The following is a 13677-nucleotide window of genomic DNA, read 5'->3' as shown; positions in this document are numbered from 1 at the left end:
TCCAATCTTCACAAACTTAATTGACAACGTTGATACACGTACCTTTTTAGTCAGTAGAATACGTTGGCATCCGTATACTACGTTTTTCAAAGTGCAAAACCCACCATTAATTGAACTTAATTAATCGTGTGCCTGCTGTAGAGCTGTCAAACGGGCAAGCTAGGGTCAACCCGGCCCTAGCTTGCCAACTCGTACTAGGGTTAGGTCAACCCTAACCCTAGTACTATTCACGAACAAGCTCAAAACCCCAACCCTAGCCCTAGACGGGTCAACTCTGACGGGTTGGCGGGTTGGCTTGTTAATGTTATCAATTTAAAAATTAAATTTAAAATTTAGGATTGTTTAGGATTATTCATTTAGTAAAGGTCGAACCTAGGTCAATTTGGTGTTTAACTAGAAGCCCCACCACTGAGTTGTAAAGTGGACGTTTTTATTGCCACTTAATCAACGATATAGCCGGTTACGGCGCTTTAGTTTTCTTAGGCAGAGAACCCTAACATTAACTAAGCATTTTACTTTTTTTTTATCATTTTATAAGTTTAAATTAATGTGAGTAAGACTAACTCACTGTTTAAATTATGCTAGTCCTTTTATCAATTTAGGACATTCCGAATAAATATGTGATTGATGAATCTAAGTTGTAATTTAATTTATTGATTGATTATTTAAAATCTAAAAATTGTTATATTTGTTTGGGTAGATCCAAAATTAGCTTTATTTATTGGTTTAAAATTAACTAATTCTAATATATGTTTGCAAATCATGGATTTTAAAGAGTTGGTGGGATTGAGGGATATATTTATTAATTTTGACGGGTTGACGGGTAACCCGCGGGTTGGTCCTAACCCGGCTTGTTTTCTAGTAGGGTTGTATATGCCAACTCTAACCCGGCCCGTTTAGACAACAAGCCAAGCCGGGCCGGGTTGAAACAAGCCGGGTTAGGGTCAACCCGCAAGCCGGATTATAAATTGACAGCTCTAGCCTGCTGCTTCTATTGTCTCTACATCCAAAGAGAGGGATGGAAAAAGTGAAATTGGAGGTTGTTATTTATATTAGAGAGATATTAATTATATGATGCCACGTATTTAACATGTTTACAAAGCAAATGCCAGCTTAGAGAGAAAGAGAAGCATTAAAAGATAACTATAAAGGTTTATATTTACAAGTCAAATGCCAGCTTAATCATGGTACTTCGGAAAGCTTATATTTACAAGGTTTATAAATATGCAGAGACAAACGAAGATCAAGATCTAATATTTTGATTGATTACATGAATCATCTTTAATTTCTGATTTTGCAATTCATGTTTAGATTTGAGATACGAAATAATACCAAGAATAAAACTTGTCCGGTGACCATTTATGGAAGTCCGAAATTTTGGGTTAACGGTTACGCAGTTAAGATCACGACAAAAGCAAGCATGTGGAAAAAATAGTGTGGCCAGTGAGGATAATCTTGTCCAATTCGTTCAAATATAAAAAGGCAGTTATGATTAACGAGTTGACTACAATTTTTGCGCTCCTCATATTCGTATTTGCTCTCCCTCTATTGCTTTAAAAAAGAGAGAAAACGAAACGTTAAAAGATAACCAAAAAATTAAAAAAAAAAAAACTAATTACATTCTAAATACATTTTTACCCATTTTCGTTGATTAATCTTTGGATTTGAATCTCGGATGGGTCTTGAAAACATGTAAGAGTAAGATACTTTTTGAATAATAAAGATTCAAAAATACTTTTGTAATATACAGACGGGTTTTGTTATCTTGTGCATCCATGCACAAGATAAGAGCCAATCATTGGCACTGGAAATGATAAAAAAACAATAAAAAATATGAGAGATAATGTTTTCTTACATTGGAGAAGGCAAATGTTCATGGGTTTCTTTGATTTTTTTTCTCTATACAAGTGCAAACTTTAACCTTACATGTTATGTGACAAGTCAAGTCAATTCAACCCGTTATTGCTCAGCCTCAATTCAAACAACATATAACTTCCCTGCAGCTCCATAGCCCTACAATTGTGACAACCTTTATTGTAACCATCTCATTCCTACTGCATCAGCACCAACAGTTCAATAGCTCAATGTACTCGCTCTTCCATTCGGCACAACACCTACAACTCACCAGTGCCAACTTAAACTTCAATTACAACTGAGCTCAAAACATCATGCATATAACCCATTATCACAGAAACACACCAATATGCACTACTACCCGTAATTCCAGGTCCATATGAGCTTTAACTGCAGCTGCAACTTCATGTACTCCTGCAACACAACATCACCAGCACATCTCATACCCGGTAGCAGATCCATCTCATTCATTCTGCTCAAACCTGTGACTGCATTGCTTCAGTTCAGCTGAGCCAGTACCATTTTCTATTCCCTGAGCAGCACCAGCTCGTACCAATAAAATTGCAGTTATATTGCTTCAATCTGACCTGTACCGGTTACTCCATCTCAATATTGTCAACCACTTCCATCCTGTATGCAACACCAACCACTCAACACCTACATTGTACCTGTAGTATCTAGCCCCAACTACAATTTGCACATCATCTCAGTTCCATAACTTCAATTACAACATCAACAAGTTCAGTTCATGTCAGCTTTAGCAGGCAGAACACTTTGCTCTTATGAGATTCAATAGCACATATCATAACCACAATGTAGAGCCAACCAACACCACCTGAATCATGTCCTTATTTTTCTGCAAGAAAAATACCCAGAGAGAACAACAACAACCTCAACCCCTCAATCTGCTTGTCTTCTATCTCACAACCAACCTAAACATACATCTAATTTACTCCATTTCAGTTTCAAAAATTTCATCCTACCCTTGTTCTTGAGCTCATGACAGATCCACCTTCTCAGCAGTTGTATCCTCTTCATCTTGTGTTCCTGACTGAATAGATATGAACCCCTCATCGATCTCATCTCCAAGCTAGTCTTCTTCCCCATAAAAAAAATTGATACAGAACACATGACCATATTCTCTAATTTCTGTAACCGTAAACAGAATCACATCCATGAACATCAAAAGAAACCCTAATTTCTCACCATACTCAACTCATCATCAAATCTAACTAATTTAGGAGATCAAAGTCGAAATTAAAATCAAGCCATTCTTCCAGAATACCCCATAAAAATTTCACCTCCTCTGATTTGACTCTCAATTCGAAATTGAACCCTAAACTCAGTTCAACCTTCATTGATTCCTCTATCAGATCAACTTCTTCATTGTATTCCATATGTATTGATAGTTTTGTAACTAAAATTGACAAAGAGGGAGATTGTTAGAGCACTGCTCTGTCGAACTCACATGCGTTGCTATCTCAAGCATGTTTGTCAATGTTAGTGATCAAAACTATAAATATTGATTTCTAGTCTACTATTAGCTAAGTCTTGGACTAGGATAGATAGCGTAGTTGAGCTCAAGATTCCATGGCGATCATCATACAAAGACGAAGAACTACTCAAGGAACTTGTGGAACTTCTTCGACTAAAAGGTATGTGGAGACCTGAACTTATCTATCACTCAAAAGTCTATCTACTTTATCTCCTATCTTGAGACAAAAGTCGTATTGCTATATAGACTATGATTATACACATTTTATATTTCGAGCCCACTTTATCTCGCTTATCTATTTCTCGAAATATTTGTTGGTACGCTTTCTCTTTGGCCAAGTTCATCTTTACTAGTGACAAAAGTCATATTAGTTTCAATTACTTGAAAATGGCTTTGACGAAAAATGGTTTGTGAATAACAATTATATAACGTCCTCTAAGAATGTTTCAATGATTGAAATGAGAGTTTATAATATATAACCTTGGAAGGATATAAACATTGTGTGGTAACACATATGTGTGTAAGTCCGTATTCCTTGAACCAAAGTATGCGTACTTTGCTGCTCAGGAAAATCGGAACTAAAGTCCGCGTACCAGTATGCGGACCATCGGAAGTTCACGTCCCGTAAAAATCTGCTGGAGTTTGTGAACTGAAAACAAACTTATTCCGGGTACTTAAGTCCGCGTACTTAGGTTGGTTATTTCTAAAAACGGTTATTCATGAACTCAAATTTATATAAACTAAGGAATGCATAATTGCAAACCGTGTCTATAAAGTTCATGAATTGATTCGAGTGAATAAAATCATTTTTGCTTCGCTTGTGTCTTGTATGCTTCTATAAGATCTAAGCAATTGAACAACTGTCTAACTAGTTCATTTGAGTCATTTGAATTAGTTGTGGTAAAGAAGAATATGGTTGATATGAAAGTGCTCATATGGCTAACCATTTGGTTAACTACTGTTGAACCAACTAAATGTACATGTTTGGGTATGGTTACACAAAACTAAAACGTGCATTTCGTTTGTGTGTAACAAGCTAAGTTTCGATCTAATGGTTGAAACATATTAGCTTGAATCTAATCAGGTTTTCTTCTAACGTGAATATTGAATGCTTTGTTACTAAGCTAACATTGATTTCAAACCTTGATTTGAAAGTCTATATAAAGGATAACTCTAGCAACTTGGAAACCTAATCCCCACACCTCCTATGTGATACTAGTTGTATTATCTAGAGTTGATTCTCCTTTAACCTTAGGTTTCTTCTCGAGACCCTTTAGGACTTGAAGACTTCACTGGGATTGTGAAGCCAGACCCAACTATTTTCTCTGTAGTTGTGTGATCTGATCTTGCTATTTCTAACGTGTTTGAGTACAATCGTAAGATTGGCTTGAGATTGATTTCTCCAGGCCAGATATAAAAGAAGTCACAAACACATTCATCTCATCGTTTGTGATTCCGCAATATCTTCTTTCGCTAGTCGATTAAGATTATTATGAGGTGATTGATAATTCTAGGATGTTCTTCTGGAATATAAGTCTGGGTTATCAATTGGTTCATGTTCACCTTAATTTATCAAAAGACGGAACAAAAACTCGTAGGTATTTCTGAGGGAGACAGATTTATCTATTACCATAGACTTTTTAGTGTGATACATATTTGTTTATTAAAAGTCTTCGACTTTGGGTCCTAGCAACTCTTCGTTGTAGGTGAGATCAGCTAAGGAAATCAAGTGCGTAGTATCCTGCTGGGATCAAAGACGTAAGGAGCGCAATTGTACCTTGGTTTGAGATTGATTGGGGTTCAACTGCAGTCCAGACCGAAGTTGGTTTGTAGTAGGATAGTGTATGTAGGGGCTTAATATAGTGTGTGTTCAATCTGGACTAGGTCCTGGGGTTTTTCTGCATTTGCGATTTCCTCGTTAACAAAACTTCTGGTGTCTGTGTTATTTCTTTTCCGCATTATATTTTGTTATATAATTGAAATATCACAGGTTTTGCGTTGAATCGATCAATTGGAAAGTCCAACCTTTGGTTGTTGATTGAAATTGATTGATCCTTGAACATTGGTCTTTGGTACCGTTCAAGTGATTTCTCTTGTATTCAACTAGACTCGCAGATTTCTATTTGCTTGAGTAAGTATTGAATCGAGAAAGTGAGATATATAACTTTTAATAAGATTGAGTCTGACTGTCTAGTTGATTCTCTTAAAAGTATATTGGAGTTAGTCCATACAAATTTCTAATCGAAATATTGGATGTGGTTGTTAGACCCCCGCCTTTTCAAGTATCGCCTCGCTTTTCTCTCTATATTGGAGCCTCCACACACACAGACAGAAAAGGAGAAATTGTATATATAATTTGAGGTCGAAATACTGCCTCCAGAATGAAAGTTAGGCCAAAAGCTTGAATTCTAGCGCTCTTGGTCCCCGATCAATAGGAATTGAGGGTTTTGAGATCTTTTCGGCATACATGATCAATATCCTGATATCAAACCTACTCGCAAAACCAAACCGATACACCCTAATTCGAGCTCAAAAGTAAAACCCTAATCTCCAACTGCTGCCGATTCTCTCTAACTATTCTTCTTCATTTTTACATCACCAAGAAACGTCTGTCGACGATTTCCCTGCCTATTCTTCTTCATTTTTAAAGCACAAAGAAGCATGGGTGAGACGGGATTTCAACATTTAGTTCTGTAACTATGAGTTTGTTTGTGTTAATATGGTGCTTCCCAGTGGAGGCGAGATTGATTGCACAAGACGTCACCATCTCAGTTCGCAGGGCAGAATCAGAGGCAGATGAAATACAAAAAATATGCCAAGGTGATTTTTAGGGATACACAGACCTTCTCTAAGCTACACCATGTGAAACTCCCCTATCAAAATAGGTACTCTTTTGCTTTTACCCTAATTTTATTTTTGTAGACTCTGTTATCACAATCAAGTATGTTGAAAAAACTGAAGTTTTAGTTAACATAAGATTGATATTTTTGCATTTTTTTTTCATGTAGGATTTTTATTTTCTGATGAGTTATTCTGGAAAGGTAAAATCTTTACTAGAAAACCCTAATCCTGTTTTCATTATGTACATGTCATCTGTTGACCTATCTGATTTTTTTGTCACTGGAAATTTCGTTTCAATCCTCAAGCTATTCCCTATAGAATTCAGGAAACTCTATAATGAAAATGTGAACTCAAAATTGGGTTTTAGCATTGAGCGGTGAAAGAAAAGTATTCTAGTTAACTAGCTATTGTTTCATATTTGTTTAATTAACTTTGCTATGAAGTTCGTGGTAAATTTGGATTGATTACATATTAATTATTATACTAATTCAGCAGAGTGGATGAGTGGATGTTGATTAATGCTTTTTCTCTATTACAGCTTGAAGAGAACCACATGAAGTAACTTTTCAATCTCCTGAAACGTTTAACATTTCTAATGTTGCTGACAAAGAAACACTTAAATTTGATGTGTTAGTTTGTGGAGATACTTTTAGGGATTTTTCAGTGGGATGCCGTACAAGAGTTTACGAAGACTAGGTTGTCCAAGGTTAGAAGATTCTGCCAAAAAAACTTGGAAGAAGTAAGCAACAAATAATTCTAATTTTGTTCCGCAAACAGCATAAGTCGGGCAGCAATCACATAACAAATCGATAGGTACTGATCCATCTATTTATAGAATTTTATTGAAATTATGTACTACTATAGTTGATGGCACCATTTGCACGTTCCTGTCACTAGGTTGAAGATTGCAAATATGTGAGTAATATTGTTCTGGCACCAATTGATGATTAACATTCTTTTGGGAGGGTCAATACTACTTTTCGATTGTTTGGTCTTATTAATGTTGTTTCAGAAATTTTCCAAAGCCTGTGGAGTTAAAGCACGGGGAATAAGGATATTGATAATTGGTCCTGCTATGGGAGGTTTCCTTGCTGAGGTATCTCAGAAGAACTATATCATCGCATGCGAATACTTTTTCCTTTTTGTTGGTAGGAGTAAGAACCAATTGTTGCCATGGATGTTAATGAGTTATTGCTCTTCTAGCCTGCAGTGAAATATCCGACTATATTTACAAAGGATTCTCTATTTGCAAGGTACAGATTATTACATGCATATGCTTTAGTGAACCTGATCCGGATTTGCTGTGATTTTTTGATATATTCTAATGTTCCGAACATAAGTACTGCAGATTTTCGTACTTCTCACTCTGCCTATGTATATCTATATGGAAACCAGCTAAAACTATTGACTGTTTATGGATTCCGCTGTGTATTTTTTTGAGTCCTTGCTTTCATGCAAATTACAATCTATATATATAACTTCTCTAGAAGTTCAGAAAAAAAAATTCGTTTATGAAATAGTAAACCGATGATCTCCAATCCCTTCTAATTCGATCGCGTACCATTGAAAAGAAACAAGAAAATTGTTAGACAGTGAAAGCCCTTTTATGAATCGGCTGTTAATGTCATGCATTGTTGTGTATTATGTTTTCTCACTTCATAATATGGCCTACGGTAACTTAACAGATCTGTAAGATAACTGTCATATGTTTTAGTGTTTGAATTATGCCTTCTTAATAAAAATTTATTTTATGTGAATGTTTTTGACAGATCACTATTAAAAAGTTTGGTGGATTGAACTGTACCCCTGAAAATGTTGGTGAAGTTCTTTCAGTCGTAGGTACACAAATCCGAATGTACTTGATTCAATGAATATCATAAATATACTCAATTACATACTACTTCAACTATATTAAATGTCGGGCTTTTCCTGTTTTAACCTGCATTGTTCCCAAAGTTTTGAGAAGATTCCAGGACTCCTCATGGTAGCTCGAGTTCTTATCATCGGTTTTAAGTAGCACTCTTTATTTAAAATTTGAATGATTTCATTAACTTTGTGAATGCATTTTTGTTTAACGGTTTTATCATTTTAGTTTGAAGGTTTGGAACACGTACACTAATATCTTCTTATATGCTTTAGCTGCTGAAATTCGAGATCAAAATTTCAAATTGGAATATTGCACAGGGAGATGCCATTTTTAGGATTATTTACATGTCTGATACTCATCAGAATGTATATGAATTCTCATGAACTAGCTTCTAATTTTATTTTATTTATTTTTGTTTATGTATACTCATCCTTGATGTCTACGAGTAACTTCGCTTGGTCAGTTACATAACTTTGCTTGGTCAGTTATATTATTGGAGATTAGCTTGCATCACTCTATCAGTTGTTAACAAGTAACCGGTCAACTGTAGTAATTGTGTAACTTTTGTCATCACGTCTGTCCCTCCATTGTTTCTCTATAAAAAAAATTTATACCTTCTGGGATGTTCAAGGTTGTGGACTACAGAATATGTGGTGCTCTTGGGTTTTGCTGAATTTTTGAGGTGAGATGCTATCGAATTATGTGTTTATATTAACTCGACGCAATTTCTCCCGCAGTCTTACATGTAACCCGTTCACTGATAATCGTTTTGGTGTATTTTTATTCAAGAAGGTGCAAAGGCTACCTTGAGTCTTGCAAGAACAAGGCTTGGGTACTATCTAGCTAGGATTATTAGATTAAATTAATTTAGCAACTCCTAGAAATATTAGACACCAGATCCAAGTTATGCAGGAAGATTTGAGGATTTCCATTATTTTATTACCAGAAATTTTGTATGTCAACGCTCCTGCCAATACACAAGTATTAATGAAGAACGATGCCACTCCTATCAACACCTCCATTGTTCTCTCAATTGTCACCTTAGATTTTATTAATTTAATAGTTAATGTCACGTAGGACATGTTGTAGTGTATTGATATGCTCCTAAATAAAAAATTGTCTGCACGCTCAGCTTATGGTTTTTGCCCTCTTTTTTCGTATTTGTTATCCAATTTCACTATCAGAGGAGAAAATCCTTCTGTGAAAAAATATAGTCAAGATGATGCGAATCATTTTGCTTTAGTGGTTTATTATTAATACTGGAGATTTTAATTATGAAGTTTTCATTATTCCACGCACATAAAATGGTTAATTTTTGTTTCCCCATAATTCGTAAATTCATAATTAGTTTTCTGCAGTCTGCACCACCAAGAAGGGTGTCAACATGGGACTCGGAATACAACCCAAGTGCGAGGGGGTGCTTATATATACAGAGCATTTATTTCATACCTTTTGTATGATATAACAAGATCATAATAGAAAAACAATCCATAAAACTGAAAAAAGAGGTCCTTGCACATCAGAAGCTACAAGCACGGAATTCATGACACGGTCATGCCTTTGAAAGGCAACAAAACCGAAATAATAATTGGGTTAATCAAATTCATTTAGGTAGTACCCTTCTCAGTATTTTTGTAGGGAGCAGACTACATTTGTTGTATGCAACCTGTAATGAGTGCAACATCAAATGTAACATGTCTCATGAACTAAATCCCGTGCAACGCACGGGCAAGACACTAGTAAATGATACAAGAAATGATTTTTTTCTCTTAATTTTAGGTCTCCTGTAAGAGGTAGAATAGATAAATGCACCCTAAATGCCTGATAAGGGCTACAATAAAACATCCCATTATTCTCCAATGTGATCCCTAAAGTGCTTGCTTGAAATGAAATGATGATTTTGCTTTTCTTCGAATTCTTCCACCAACAACAGCTGCCTCTTACTTCTCTGATCCACTTCTTCTCTTCAATTTCTCTACATCACTAAAGCTATCGTACTTTCTAGACAGATAAATATGCAGCAGTAAAACCGACATGCTTTTCAGACAGATATGAAGAAATAAAAAAAAATAATGAGAAATAATCCTCCTCCAACAACAGTTGCACATGAAATGACACTTTTGCCCTTTTAAGCGGCGTTTCTTCTTCTTTCGTTCAAAATGACTCCATAGTACCTAAAACTCAAAACTAAACATAAGACACATAATTTACAAGAAAACTTAGCAAAGAAAGCATAAACAATAGATAAATATCAAGGTGTTTTAGACACCGATCAGCGTGCTTGGAGCATGCAAGAGATAAAAAAAAGGAAGAGGAAGGTACGTGGAGAGAAAAACAAAGGTGGAGGTATACCCGGACTTTACTCGTACTTTCACGGGTTGGTTGGAATATTTTAAAAGATTTCGTTTGTTGCGGAATGTTTATATGAGATTGGAGTGTGTCGTACAGATACAAACATGTGAAGAATACAAAATGGAAATAAAATCTCATACACAAGCAGAGAAGTAAATAAAGAATATTTGAAGTTATTACAAGGATTTTCTCGACCCATGGAGTATAAATAGAGGACTGAGGAGCATATAAAAGGGGGATATGGAGATTGGGAGGAGAACAGAGAGCGAGAATCGAAGGTTGAAGGATTTTTCTGCCGCTGCTGCAGAAGGAAGAACACGAAGAACAACACCTTCCCAAGACAATCGTAAAATAACTGTCATCTATTCAAATGTCTTGTAATAGTTTTCAGCGACCTTCAAACTGTGACTTCAACACTTTCTATGTATCCTTCCGTGTAAAATTTGGTTTGCAACGAACATAAGCGTTGCAAAACCCGATTAATTAATTTTCTCCATTTCCATCATTTGTTAGCACGAATAAACATATTGAGAGAGTTTTCATTATGATGATCTAAACCCCATCACTAGGACGACGGAGGAAGCCAAACTTCACGAACGTGGTAATTCTATTAATTTTTTTTATGACTGTTTGCATAGTTATTTAGTTGAATTAAGATTATCATTGAGTGGTTGCAATTTCGATTGATAGGTCATGCTTAACTTAAATGTTTTGATGTCCCATAGTCTAGAGTTACATCCATTACTTTCGAAATCCACATTAGGCAATGAATTAGAGTCAATAAAACTTTATCTTATGAGCTATTATTGTTTGAAATTGATTTTTGAACTGCGTGAAATTGAAGTCTGGTGGAATCCCGAGTTCAGGTTATCTCTTCATCCCGTGACCATATTTGTATATATTTTATTTATTTTTTAGTATTTTTATTTATTAAATCTTGAAATCAATTTCAACAATTTCAAGTGAACGAAAACTCTATTTACCACTATCAAAAATCACCTCACCCAAATACACAATAGCTTTCACTTTGGGAGGCTTCCATTGGTACTCAACCGGAAGCTCCATAGGTTTGAACCATCAATTAAAAGAGGAATAAAGTTAGGATATGAGAAATCAGGTTCAATCTCAATGCAAATTCTTGCATGTATAAGATAGTCTAGATCTCTCGAGATTCTACTCATCTGCCATTATAGTCTTTCCAAGGTAGCAAGAGATTTTACTAGGCTTAGTTTGATATTGCTGCAACTTTTATAAAAGCACTTTTATGTTGTGCATTGTTTTGCTGTGTTGTGAGAAAAAAACAGTTAGACGTTTGGTAAAATATTAATTAAAGTTAAAGATAATTAAAAAAACAATCAAAGTGTGTTTGGTAAAATATCAGATTCAACCATTGTTATTGTGGAAAATTACAAAAACAGACATAGTTCTGAAAATAGTTTTATTCAATTTTATTGGGTTTAAAAATAATTACTTTTTTACTATTAAATATACATATATAAATATTAAATTTAATAATTGTTACTATTATTCCTATTATTATGATTGTTAAAAAAAAATATTTTACTTAACCACTTTTTAATATATATATATATATATAATTTTCAAATAAAAAACCAAACTAATATTAAATAATTATTTAATATTTGTTTTATTTTTAGTTTCGACAAACCAGATGAAATGGTATCATAAAATAGTTTTAAAATAAAATAAATATAAGAAATATAAATTTATTGTATATATATTTAAGGCTAATTTTTGTCATTTACAAAATAAAATAGGGACAAAAAGGATAAATCAAGCATTAAATTTTGGTGGGACCAAAGCTTCTGCTTTTGTAGCTTTTTAAAGCTCCTCCTCCCCAGCTTTTAAAAATTGAGGAATTTGGGAAGTGCTTTGGGTAAAAAGCACTTTGATTTTTTTTACCAAACACCAATTTCAAAATTTATTGACACATATTTTTTTTTTCCAAACATAATTTATTAATTACACTTAATAGAAGAGGTTTTAGTTGGTAGCCGAGCAACAAGCTGAGCACCAACCCTTTTTTGAATAACAACAACTAATTTGTGAAAAATAAAACTACCAAGACCACTACCAGGGTCATGACTAACTAAACAATTCTTCAAACGCTTGAAAAAGAAACAGTATCATCACTAAGTTCCCCTAAGGTAGTAAATGATAGCACACCCAAACCATAGCCATGCGTAGTACACACATTCAAATACTTAGAACGTTTACGCGATATTTCTTTGGAGATACCCTGGCATGGGACGAAAGTACGAAAACCATCTCCAGTAAAGGGGGAGACTCAAGTGACATCCATACAAACGTCTTGGCCGTTTTTCCAGTTGAGAACAAGGATATCCGTTGGACGTAAATCCTTGTTATTCTCAGAAAAAAAACCCAAAACAAATTCCTTGCGAGCATGGACACCAGCTTTGAATCAAATATTCGCAATTACATCACGAACCAAGTCATGGCGGAACTTTAGACCAACATCATTAGCACAGTGAAGCGCGTGATCACCAAAGATATCCATAGGCTTATTGCAACATGAGCACAACCCGTCCTCAACAAATAAAGGGATACCAAGGCGATAAGAAACAACTTCTCTAAACTGTCTGAGACCAAGGAACTGATCCACGGAGTCTCTTGCAGATAGAGTAAATTGGTCGGGAATTTGCTTCTTAACTGCATCAAAATAAGTGACTGCCAGGGAATGCATAGAAGGGGGGCAGTGTCATCGACGCAATAATTAGAAGGCAAACCACATATCTGAATGAAATTCTGAAGAGCCATCTGATAGGCAGCCTCATTATCTGTTGAGAAGGAGCTACCAAGTATCGTCTTCCGCACAGAGGCGGTCCGACTCAGAGAACTAAGACGTTTTTAATAAAATTAATCATTTCAGAAAACTAGAAGGAATCCTAGCGACAAGCTGGGCTCCAACTCCCTTCTGAATAATAATTTCTAATCTATGAAAAAAGTAATTACATTTCTTAGCCGTAACATCAAACCTAGATAAATGGTTGTAAATCCTCTTTAGTAAATCCACCAGATCATCTCCCAACTCACCGAGTGTCGTAAAAGCGAAAACACCAAAACCATAACCTTGAGACAGGCATTTATCAAGATATTTTTTGTTTTTACGAGTAATCGCATCGCCCAAAGCAACCTAAGATATAAACTTTAAAAGTGCTTTCGGAAAGATAAAAGCATTATCAGATGCATCTTAAGTACTGAATTGTCCAAAAATGGAGGGGAACAC

The sequence above is a fragment of the Papaver somniferum genome, chromosome 10, assembly GCF_003573695.1.
Source record: "Papaver somniferum cultivar HN1 chromosome 10, ASM357369v1, whole genome shotgun sequence".
Taxonomy (NCBI): Eukaryota; Viridiplantae; Streptophyta; class Magnoliopsida; order Ranunculales; family Papaveraceae; genus Papaver; species Papaver somniferum.
Note: the sequence above shows the minus strand (reverse complement) of the source record.